This window comes from Rhineura floridana, chromosome 16, assembly GCF_030035675.1.
Source record: "Rhineura floridana isolate rRhiFlo1 chromosome 16, rRhiFlo1.hap2, whole genome shotgun sequence".
Classification (NCBI taxonomy): Eukaryota; Metazoa; Chordata; class Lepidosauria; order Squamata; family Rhineuridae; genus Rhineura; species Rhineura floridana.
In genome coordinates, this window is record NC_084495.1 from 36,371,653 (window position 1) to 36,384,279 (window position 12,627).

Here is a 12,627-nt window from a genome sequence, read left to right on the forward strand (position 1 = left end):
GTTTTTCTTCCCTCTTTGTTTTTTTCTTTCCTTGGAGTGGGAGGGATCTGTGGTGACTATGAGAGGTAAGAAAAGACGCAGTTCCCTTAGTGATCTGGTGTCTGAACCACATTTCACGCAGTGCAGAATCAATGAATTTCTATCTCCCAGAACAACCCAAGCAGACAATTTGGCCTTTACTGACCCAGTTACAAAAAGGTCTCAGCACTTGCTGAGGCCAAAGACCCTTCCCCTGATACTCAAGAAGCGTCTTTCTCACCTTTTCATGATAAGATTATGGCTGGGCCCACTCCCCCTGACTCATCTTTTTGAACTCATGGCAAATCAATGTCTCCTAGTGGCCAATACAACACAAAGTATTTATTCCAAACTAGGAGATATAGCAGGTATTTTAAATCAGTTAGTTGCTCTTACTTCAAGTAGAAGCTTAGACCTTGGGAACCAGCTTTCTGTACCGATTGAGAAAGCCACTTCAGCTGTTTCTCCTCAACATAACGTCTCTGTTGGTCATATCTCTAAAGTAAAGAATGGACAATTCATTGGGGGCACAGGATACCATTTGGTCCTACAGTCATACCAAGTTGCTTTAAATATCAGGCCCTTTAAGGGAGGCATGCCACGCTGGGATACAGGCCAGCTGGTTAAACATCATTTAAGGCAATTATTTGGAATCAGATTCATAGATCTGAGAGCAGTAGAATTGCTGTCTGTTTTTCCAGTCTACAGCAGTGTGCTTCTTAGTTTCACTAAATAAGATATTCCTAGTTTCCTAATTAGGAAAAGGTCACTGCTTAACATATTTGGTATCTCTCCTTGAGAGTTTTTAAAGACTTTTCCCTTAAGCCTCTCTTACCCATTAAGAGACAAAGAGATATTATAAAAGGCTTTGGTGTTGGTACTAATACTAAGGGGGTTAGTTGGAAGAGATCTGTTAGTGCTAAGAAAACAATCTTCTTAGGGCTCTCTGTCTGGTACTGCAGACTCTAAAGGGCTTAAATGCGCTAAACATACCAACCAGAACTCTCTACCTACCCAACATTTAGTACCTAATTTATAACAGGATACTTCCTTTACAAATAATGAACCCCTTGACTTAATAAGATGGGATGAACCAACATCTTCACCTTTAAATTCATCCCAGCAGAAACCAGAGAAGGTAAAATCTACCCCTCCTACAACTCACTCGCTACCTCAGGCCAGTAGCGATCCTTGGGAGCCAGGTGAGTGCCACCTCTTTGCTTCCTTTCCTGTGCTTCCACAGGCTGAACAGACAAGCATCATACAAAGGCTAAGTATGGTTAAGACTGAACTCTTGAGTCTTTCTTCAAATAATGAAAATTTGGCCAAATCCCCTGAGGTCTCATTAGCTCCTCTCTTGCCAGCCACTACAGCTCTTTCTCCAGGTTGCATAGTCAAGAAACCCAAGCAATCTGGAGTATTTCAGACTATTGATTCCTCTCCTCAGGAAGAAAGAGTGAATAAATTTAATGCTGTTAAAACTAATGCAGGTGCTGCTTGTTCCATGGACTGGACTAGTTGCCAGTTCCTGGAACTGCATGAATTAGGGTCATTTCCCATCTCTAATTCTTTCTCTGAACCCCTAAATAAGCAGCTCTTACCAGTTAAGAGCGGTAGTGTCATCTTAGACCAGGATGATGTGCTAGAGAAATTAAAGTCTATTGATTAACTACCTGAGACACGTAACACACCTTCCCTGATTAGGTGTCTCTCTTGGAATATAGTGGTATGGAAGGGGAAGTCCAAGGCCATTTCATTTACTGGCTATATCAAATCCTCTGATATTGTTCTGCTGCAAGAAACCTGGGCTTGTGACCAGATAATATTTAAAGGGTATATTGTCACTTCTTTGGCTGCAACCCAGTCCTCAACTAGAGGTAGGTCCAGAGCAGGATTACTCTGTCTAGTTTCGACATCTGTTAATGTGGCAGTTGTTACACTCCCTAGTTGTGGACTTGTAGTTATGGCAACCTTAATTAAGAGTCACTGCTTTCAACTTACATTGTTTAATATTTATATCCCCCCAATTAAAAGTCACTTAGAGAAGAATGCCCAGTGGGATGAGCTGGAACAATATATTACCCATATCGAGGCAAAGTTCCCATCTGCACAGGTCCTTATGGCTGGTGACTTTAATGCCTGTCTGGGACCTGATGATTCTGCATTGGCAAAATCTCAATATCTTCAAAGAATTGATCATTTGATAGGACAATCTCCCTATATCAGACATTCTAAAGATGTTACAAAAAATTTTGCTGGTGCGGTGTTTAGCTCTTTTAGCATGTCGACATAACAAAATCATTTTGAATGGAAGCACCCCTGGTGATTTGCTGGGTGAGTTCACTTTTAGCTCTCTATTAGTAAGTAGTGTGGTAGACTCTGTCCTTGTTTCTAAGGGGAATGATTCAAGCCTTTTATGTTGATGATCAAACTGATAGTGATCATTACCCTTTAGCTACTTTAATATAACCCCTTACCAATATTCGCCTTCTCACTGGACCTCCACTGCTGGATTTCTCCTCACTTGTTTGCAAGAAAAGGATTAAATGGTCCAACAGATCTGAGGGCAAATTTGCTTCTTTTATAGTATTCCCAGCATGTTTGCAACTTTACCAAAACATCTTAGTTTCAGCTGATAGAGAAGCTGTGCCATTATGAGGCCTTTATTTATTTATTTATTTAAAAAAATTATATCCCGCTCTATTTTCAAAGAACTCAAAGCGGCAAACAAAGCAATCAGATACAAGAGTTAATTAACATACTAAAAACAGTATTAGACTAAAAAACATTTTATACATCACTTAAATTAAACGCTTTGACGAAATAAAAACGTCTTAACCTGGCGTCGAAAAACTAAGAGAGGAAGAGCTGTTTTCAGAGGCAGCCCTACGTAGAGCGCGTTGCAGTAGTCTAAGCCGGGATGTAACTAAGGCATGTGTTACCTTCGACAAGTCGGATATCTCCAGAAACAGGCGTAGTTGGTGAACCAGTCTTAACTGGGCAAAAGCGCTTCTGGAAACCGCCGATACCTGGGCCTCCAGGTTCAATGCAGAATCCAGAAGTACACCCAAACTGCGTACCTGGATCTTCAGGGGGAGTGCAACCCCATCTAACCTTGGTAAATTCCGTATCTCCAGATCAATCCCATGACTAACGAGGAGCACTTCTGTTTTGTCTGGATTTAATTTCACCTTATTCAACTTCATCCAGTCCATTACTGAAATCAGGCACTGGTTTAGTGGCCGGACAGCCTGACACTCAAAGGACCCTAGTGGAAGTCAGCAATTTAGCTGCTGTTAAGCACCTTAGAAACAAGAGTTGGTTTGATCGTGACTGTGTGTTGCTTAAGAATCAAATCAGGCAAGTATAGTCCATCTATTGTAGTGAAGGAGGCAAATGCTTACCTGAAGTTTATTATAAATTGAAACATGAATATAAAGCACTCATTAACCAAAAGAAAAAAGCTGAAGAGAGGAGAAAATTGAACTTACTAATATCTGCCATTCAGAAGAAGGATAGTAAATTACTTTGGCGGATTGTTGCAGGGGCTATGACACATCCCCATAGATTCTCTCTCTATTGTATCTCATCTGATGAGTGGGAAAGATACTTTTCTGCAATTCTACATGATTCTAATAACCCTCTTATCGGTAGCCTTCAACTATCTCCTGATGTTCCAGAATGGCAACCTGTAACTCCTGATGAAATTCTCAACGTGATTCTTGAGCTTAAGTCTGGGAAAGCCCCTGGGCCAGATTCTGTGCCCACGGATCTTTTAAAATCTAACCCTGACTGGTGGGCCCCACTACTTTCAGCATTCTTTACTTTTATCAATAGAACTGGTAAAATCCCAAAGATTTGGAGTAAAGTTCCTACTTTCAAAAAAGGTGACAGGACCAACCCAGCTAATTATCGCCCCATCAGCCTTCTCTCATCAATTGGGAAACATTAGGCTAGGTATCTGAAAAGCAGGCTTTTATCTTGGATGGAAGAAAATGGCATAACTGACGAGGAACAGATTGGGTTTAAAGCTGGTTGTTCAACCTTAGGCCGTTGTTGTGTATTAGCCCATTTAGCTGAGAAATTTGCTTCAGTTCCTGGTGGTAAACTTTTTGCTGCCTTTGTTGATCTCCTCTTTTGATCTGGTTTCAAAAGATCTGCTATGGGTTAAATTACAGAATAGTGGTATGGACAAGCATTTATTATTTCTCATCAAATCCTTATATAATCAGACCTCCAGCCAAGTTAGATGTGGGGAGCAGGGTCAAATTACTAATCCAATCCTAGTTACTAAGGGGGTAAGACAAGGTTGTATTTTGGGCCCTTTTCTTTTTAATCTATTTTTAAATGATTTGGCCCCATTTCTTCATAATGTTGATTCTCGTGCTCCCAAATTGTGTAATGTTAAAACGCCGTTGCTTTTGTATGCTGATGATGCTGTATTGTTATCCTTGTCCAGAACAGGGTTAAATCTCTTATCCACTTTTGGCACCTGCTGCTCTAATAATAATCTGATTGTTAATTACTGTAAATCTGAAGTTTTAGTGTTTTCTGAAGCTCGTACACAATACAAATGGATTTTAAATGGTAATATAATTGAGCGAGTTTCCCATATAAATACTTAGGGATCCAAATGTAAGGTTCTGGTCTCAACAACGTAGGCAGGCAATTGATTCTGTGAATTTTAGTCAGCATCTTATCCCAAGATTCATTTTTATAAAAGGTGGTCAATACATTCCCTCTGCTATTCACACTTATATTTGGATCCTGGGCTTTAATTCTCAAATGGAAAGTGTCCAGTCTATTTCTTAGGAAATTACTGGGTCTCGCTTCCTGTGCGGGCAATGCTGCCATCTATTCGGAAGTAGGTATTCACTCAGTTTCCTGTAGTCTGGATTGATGCCCTAAAATGGTGGTTACACCTACCTTTCTTAGCAGCTCCTGGCAGATATCTTTCCTTACTGCTCTCGGACTCCTTTGTGAGTCGCTGGATGCGTGAGGTGGAGAAGTAAATAAGCTGGGCTTTCCCCCTGAAGTGCTGGGTAATTACAGGCTTAAGAAGGCCCAGATTTCTGTCGCCCAAAGACTAATAGACTTAGACTTGCAGTATTTGAGAATTGGTGCTAATAAATCCTGCTCACCACTAATAGTTTTAACAACTGTGGAATTATTGCAGCTTCATACTTGCGTTCACTGACAATTCCAAAGTACAGGAGAGCATTTACTATTGCCTGCTTCAATGTATCGCCATCAGCATTGCTGCAAGGATGATTCAACAGAATCCCAGTCAGCGAACAGACCTGTCCTTGTGGAGCTGGTGCAGCGGAAACTGTTCGTCATGTTTTAATGTCTTGTAATTTGTACAGTGATTGCAGAAAGAAGAAAATTTCTTCTTTACTAACAGTTTTGCGTAGAGGTATTTCTGCAAATTGGTATTGTTCTGTTTAAGTGATATCTCACCTCTGTTACCAAAAGTGTTGCAAAGTTCTTTTTTATCACAATGCAAATTGGGGGGAAATGCTGCCAGTCCTCTGACCAACAAACTACTTAATCTGTATTTATTCGGTTTGCAGTAATTACCAGCAGTTGTGTTTTATATGTATTTTAATTTTTGTGACTTTTTAAATTGATTTTAATCTGGTCTGTGACCATAATGATTCATTCATTCTGAAGATTTCTTCAAAAAGGGCAAAAGTTATGGAAAAAATGGAAGGTTGTACAGATCTTTATCCCTTGTAAAAATTGAAAAATTAAGAAAATGCAAGGCCTAAGATGATTTGCTTTTCTCCAGTTTTCTCCTCGACTTCTTTCTCAGATTCTTTGCTCTCTTCCTTTACAGAAAGTTCTTCTAGTTTCTCAGCACTATCATTTTTGTCTGTTCCTGCTTTCTTTCTCTGCTGATCAACCTCATTCCTAAATTCTTCAAATTTTGCCTTGAATTTTTGTGCATTTTCTGCATTTTCAAACCAAATTGCCAAAAGTTCTGGCTTAGGACTCTCATCTGCAAAATCAGCATGTGTATTCCACACCCTTGCCCTGTCACTTCCCGCATTAGGGTTCAGCTCTGTTAAAGGCGTAATACGATTTGCACAGATTTTTAGGGTTTTATCTCTGCTCATCAAGAGGGGAATGGTCCCCTTCTCTTTGTGCTTCAGAAGTTTTCCATCACCAGTGCGTTGTTCCTTCCATTCGGGAAGATCATTTGCTGATGGAAGCCTGAACAGCTTTGCTCACATCTTAAAGAGATCTTCCTCAAGAGTTTTGATCTCTTGCTCAGGAGGAGAAACTATGGGCTCAAACTGGGGGTCATGGTTAGAATCATCTACTTTGTCAGTTGCTGAGTCATGCTCCTCATATGTGTCCTCGTTCCTGCAGCCCGTGCTGTTGCCTCCCTGCAAGTTAAACAAAAAACTACTTAAGTTTCTTTGGGTGTGGCTAAAAGAGAACTGAGTGGAAGGGCTAGGCTGGTCTTGCTTGCTTTCGTTCCTGGTCTAGGGCTTGATGCTTTGCTTTTGAATGTAGAAGCCATGGAAAGGGTTTATGTAGAAATAACAAATGAGAAGACTGAAGGACTTCAAAACTTATCACAGGTGGTCACAAAAGTGCAATCCATCAATGGTAATTTCTGTTCGTTTCAGCAGAGACCCACACAACACCTTCTGCAACAAATGAGGGCTATGCAGCTGCACAGGTCAAAGGGTCTGGCTCTCTGACTTTATGCCGGCCAAAATCTATCTCAAGGATTTCTGCAGCATCTTTGAACTTATATGTAGGTTGCCATTTTGTCTCATGTTGCAAACTATGAGGCTTGATGGAATTTTTGTCCACATATTGTAAATTGAATATTTGTGTGCTCTGGGTTTGTTTGGTTTTTAACAGTCAAGATCTGTTATTTATATAAAGAATGAATAAATACAGTTTTTAATAGAACATCTCTGTTGCTTAAAAAGACCTCTTTCCCATATCCTTGCAAGTTTCTGGGGTTTTATTTTTATTGGCTATGTGCTGCCTCCTGACACAACTGCCCAAGAGCTTGTGAAGTATAACAAAACAGCTGCCCCTGCCGCCCGCTCCCATGCCTGTTCTTGGCAATTAGATTAACTCATTGTTCAGTGACTTATCTACTTCTCTGTTTGCCAGTGGGTGAGGCTGTTGAGAGAAATCTGGGAATATATATTAAAAACATATATATGCCTTTTCACTTTAGCAACATTACCAGGCAGCTTATAAATGATAAGACACTAATGGTGGTATCTAATGTTCTTGTTCCGTTAGTGAAAGGGGTTAAGCTTGGAACATCCCCCATCTGCTCCTCCTGAACAGATTTATGGGGGCACAGGAAGAGGAGAGTGGAAAAATTCCATTGTGTAAGTGTAAATTGTTGTTCTAACTGTTTAGCCCTGCATTAGATACGTCTAAACAACCCAACATAAAATACATAATCAACAAAGTTACAAAAACACATTAAAAATGGCCAAAAAAACCCCATCATTGGATAAAACTAGACCATTGGTCTTCCAAAGCTTGAACAAATAAAAATGCTGTCACTTAGAAACTTAAAATAGAAGCCAAGCACCCATCACCAGGAAGGAACTTCTACAGATCACAGAAAATGTCCTAATCCTGGAAGATGGGAGCAACCAGAGAGGAGTTGCTGAAGATGATTTCAATGATCAGGCAAGTTTATATGGGAATCTTGATCTTTTAAATATGCAAGCCTTTAAAGGTCAAAACCCAGTACCTTGAACTGGGCCCAAAACAGTATGGTTAATCTAGCTGGCCACTGTTGTCCCAACCCCATGCTGAATACTCTTGTGGCTGTGGGTGAGTTGCTAGTGTTTAGCTTGGGGTTTTCTTGCTGTCCTAAGCAGAGTACTGCCACCACTCCCCCCACCATATTTGCACAGCTCTCCCCTTGTAAGTGTTTAATCCAGCATCTAAAATCTTGCCTCTTCTGAGCCTGTAACTCTCTGCCTCTCCTTTGTTCTGTCTCGTTACCTCTCCTACAATCTTGTCCATCTTCAGACTGTAAGGCTGGAAGCAGGGTTTATTCATTTTATTGTAACACTATCAACACTAAGGGGCTGATGAAATGGAAGGTGTTCACACCCCAAATCCCTTCCTGGAGTACATGTAAGGAAGCATGGTTGTGTAGATGCAGTCTCTTTAAAAAGACTGACCGACTTCAGATTTGCCAATAGGTAATAAAATGTAATGGGCTACACCTCTTTCCCACACCACAGTGCCAAGCACAAAGGCCAGCTACGCATGAGAATGAATGGCTTTAAATAAGTCCATATCAGTTGGCCGCAGTCTCATGTACTTCTAGGGACAGATATTTAAATATGTGTTGGTTGCCAGGTGCCACATTGACCTCAGTTAACTCAGCCATTATTTCACTGGTCTGCTAATTCATCTTCCTGCTCTTTTGTTCCCTTTTAGTCAACCAAACATGGTAACTGCACACTGGGCCAATGGTAATTTTGGGCAGTGAGATAAACCAGTTGCCTTGGGTCACCCCAACAACAAATAAATTAGAGATGTTTGCTGCTATTCTGAGATCCCTTGGGGATGTTTTATGCTTCACCATAAGAGCAGGGTGCATTTCGCAGTGCTGCTCCTAATTAAAAAAAAAACTTGGCTGCTTGTAGTGTTAATAAGTGTGCCAAGCCTTGAGGGTAGATAACAAGAAATAGTGTTTTCTTTTTAAAATACCCGGCGTGTAACTTGAAAGCTTGCATATTGCACTGTGAATAATTATAAGCTGCCCCTCCATTATTTTAACTATCTGTGTGAAGAAGTCGTTCTGTTTCAGCAACTTGGGGCCATTGACTGAGCAATTGCATTGGACACATCACCTTCTTTTACTTTGATAATTAACATGTTAGGTGACTTTCCAAAGCTGCTTTATAATAAAAGGCAAGTCAGAAGTGGACAAGAATTGTGCACAGATTAGACACCAGGGGGCAGAAGAGGCCTACTAACGTTACCAGATTTTTCCTTTCATCCCACCCTATAGTGTTCAAGGGATTCTGATGCAGTTACGTTACTGCATTATTTATTTGTATTTTTCTTGCATTGCTGTTGTGCCAATTATTGGCCAATATTTCCCCATAGTTCCAAAACAGTATTCATGATGAAAATAGTGGGGGAGAAAGAGTTCACTGTGGGATTCCACTAGAAAGTGGAAAATGTGATTGGTGGATCTAACTGATTGACCTAATCTTGGTTCTGATGTTTGAGAATGGATCAATTAGATCTACCAACTGCATCTTTTACCACTGGCCAGCCCTGCAGCTCATTCCTGGGAAAGCAGTAGATTTCCTGAACATGTTGTAAATGGGGTTGAAATCCAGACTAATATACTCCACGGCAGGGAAGTACATAGCGGTGAAACCTCAAGAATGGGAGTTTGCCTTTTGCGAAGACCAAGTGACAGAGAGGCAAGAGGAGACGAGATCAGACTATCAGTCAGAGCTTATGAGGCCTGAAAGTGAAAGCTGATTATCTAGATCCATTTCAGTCGGGTTTCAGGCCAGGTTTTGGTACAGAGACAGCCTTGGTCGCCCTGTATGATGACCTTTGTCGGGAGAGAGACAGGGGGAGTGTGACTCTGTTGATTCTCCTTGATCTCTCAGCGGCTTTCGATACCATTGACCATGGTATCCTTTTGGGGAGACTCGCTGAGTTGGGAGATGGCGGTACTGCCTGGCAGTGGTTCCGCTCCTACTTGGCGGGCTGTCTCCAGAAGGTAGTGCTTGGGGAACATTGCTCGGGGTCAGATCTGTCCCCCATGCTTTTTAATATCTATATGAAGCCGCTGGGTGTGGTCATCAGGAGTTTTGGGGTGCGTTGCCATCAATATGCTGATGACACGCAACTCTACTTCTCCTTTTCATCTTTCTCAGGTGAGGCTGTCGATATGCTGAACTGATGCCTGACTGTGACAATGGACTGGATGAAAGCTAATAAACTGAGGCTCAATCCAGACAAGACTGAGCTGCTGTTAGTGGGTGCTTTTCCTGACCGGATGGTGGATGTTCAACCTGTTCTGGATGGGGTTGCACTCCCCCTGAAGGAGCAGGTTCATAGCTTGGGAGTTCTTTTAGAACCATCCCTGTCACTTGAGGCTCAGGTAGCCTCGGTGGCACGGAATGCTTTTTACCAACTTCGGTTGGTGGCCCAGCTACGCCCCTATCTGGATAGAGAGCATCTCGCTTCGGTTGTCCATGCTCTGGTAACCTCAAAGCTAGATTACTGCAATGTGCTCTACGTGGGGCTGCATTTGAAGACGGTCCGGAAACTGCAGCTTGTACAAAATGCAGCGGCCAGACTGATAACAGGGACTAGGCATTCCGATCATATAACACCGATCCTGGCTCGCTTGCATTGGCTGCCTATATGTTTCCAGGCCAGGTTCAAAGTGCTGGTTTTAACCTATAAAGCCTTATATGGCACGGGACCACAATACCTGATGGAACGCCTCCCCCAATATGAACCCACCCGTACACTACGCTCTACATCGAAGACCCTCCTCCGGGTACCTACTCATAGGGAAGCTCGGAGGGTGACAACAAGAAAAAGGGCCTTCTCAGTGGTGGCCCCCAAATTATGGAACAATCTCCCTGAGGAGGTACGCCTGGCGCCAACATTACTATCGTTTCGGCGCCAGGTTAAAACTTTCCTCTTTTCCCAGGCATTTTAGCATTTTAGTATGTGTTGAAAACTGTCTTGATTCTTCTGGATATTTTATAATTTTAAAGTTTTTAAAAAGTTTTAAATTAGTTTATATGTGACCTATTGTATTTTTATGTTTGAATGTTGTGCACCGCCCAGAGAGCTTCAGCTATGGGGTGGTATAGAAATCTAATAAAATAAATAAAATAAAATAAAGCATAGCCTTTAACACACACACCCTTCTTATAGTGTGAACCAGCATCACCTGTTTTGGAGTGGAGGAGGGACCCCAAGACATGTGTCAAGAAAATTACACTTCCTGCTTTGCACCATGAGGCAGCCACAGTGTTACAGTGTGTGGCGGAGTGAGTCAGAAATGCAGCTGGACGAAGCTGAAAAAGAGATGGGGGAAAGAGAGTTCAATTTTTATGAAGAGGAAGTGCGGAACGCTGGGTTTCTGAAGCAGGAAGCCCTGGGTGACTAAACTTGTGTATTGCACATACACAGTTTTATGCCAGGATCTCACTGACCTTGCACAAGGAGAAAAATTAACAGGCGGTTATTTATAAAAGAAGCTTCAGCTTCAAAATAGGTGGGCCCCACCTTCTAGGAAGGTGACTTTCAAAGGATGAAGAGTTTCCAGAATGCGGATATCTGTTGTTATGTGCTTCCAAGTAGACTGTGACTTATGGCAACCCTATGAATCGGTGACCTCCAAGAGCATCTGTCATGAACCACCCTGTTCAGATCTTGTAAGTTCAGGTCTGTGGCTTCCTTTATGGAATCAATCCATCTCTTGTTTGGCCTTCCTCTTTTTCTACTCCCTCCTGTTTTTCCCAGCTATGGGTATTATTGCACTTACTGAATTTCTGTCAGTCATGCATCACAAAAGCTGCTCATGCACATAGGGACCATGAGCTGCCCTTCCCACAGACATGTACATTCCGCTAAGAGAAGGATGGGGAACCTTTTTCAGTTCAAGGGCCGCATTCCCTTCTGGGCAACCTTCTGGGGGCCACGTATTGGTGGTGGACAGGGCCAAAGGCAAAAGGGAGCAAAACAATGAATGTAAATTTTGCCTTTGTTCAGTTGGCTAGTTGGTACACACTCTCACAACACTTCTGTCTCCATCCATTCAGGCAAGCAAGAGTAATCAGTTCAAGGACTCATTGCAGTCAGGGAAAAGCACTCAGGGTACAAGCAGGGCCAGTGAGACACGTGGCCTGGGGACGGGATGTAGCACAGAGAAGCTCAAAGGCCAGGTAGTGGGGCCTGGTGGACTGCATTTGGTCCCCAGGCTTGAGGTTCCTTACCCCTGCAGGACAGGCACTTCCAGATTACCTGTTTGTTAAGAATTTGTCCTGATTTGTTTCCACAAAGTCTGCAGAAAGGGTTTGACATCAGCCATTTATTGAGCATTTATGCTGATTTATTTGCAGGGAGATTATACAATGTTGCCTCAAGCAACTCTTATTCCATCACTTTCCCTCCTGCAAAAAGTCTTTTATCTTTTTGCATCCCACTGCAAGAGCACCAAACCAGCCTTACTGCACAACCTGAATTTGCTAGTATGCAACTGAATCCCACCTGCAAATTAATGACAGCCCTACGTTGAAGACAGCTCGCTTCCTGATCCACATGTTGAGGACTACCACACTTATCAAATACAAAGAAAAGGCAATCTGGTCATTCCCTGGTCATCTCCTGTTTTATGCAAGGCAAAAACTGTGAGGAGGTAGTTTTAAAAATATCTCCAGAATTATCTCTAGTTATGAGAGGGAGATAGGTGGGGAGACGGAGGTCCTCCTGTTTCTTCTTAGCCTTAAGGCAGACTTAACCTTCATACCAGCCAGTTGTTCTTCTGTTAAATACTTGAAGCTTGTTCACACGTTGTAGCTTCCAAAACCCCTTTGTTTTATAATAATTATTTGC

General features: G+C 42.0%; 1 pseudogene; it reads right to left on the reverse strand.

The window, feature by feature from the left end:
* Nucleotides 1-3,136: 3,136 nt before the first annotated feature.
* On the reverse strand, nt 3,137-11,030 carry LOC133371100 (ran-specific GTPase-activating protein-like; annotated as a pseudogene).
* Between the last annotated feature and the right edge of the window lie 1,597 nt (nt 11,031-12,627).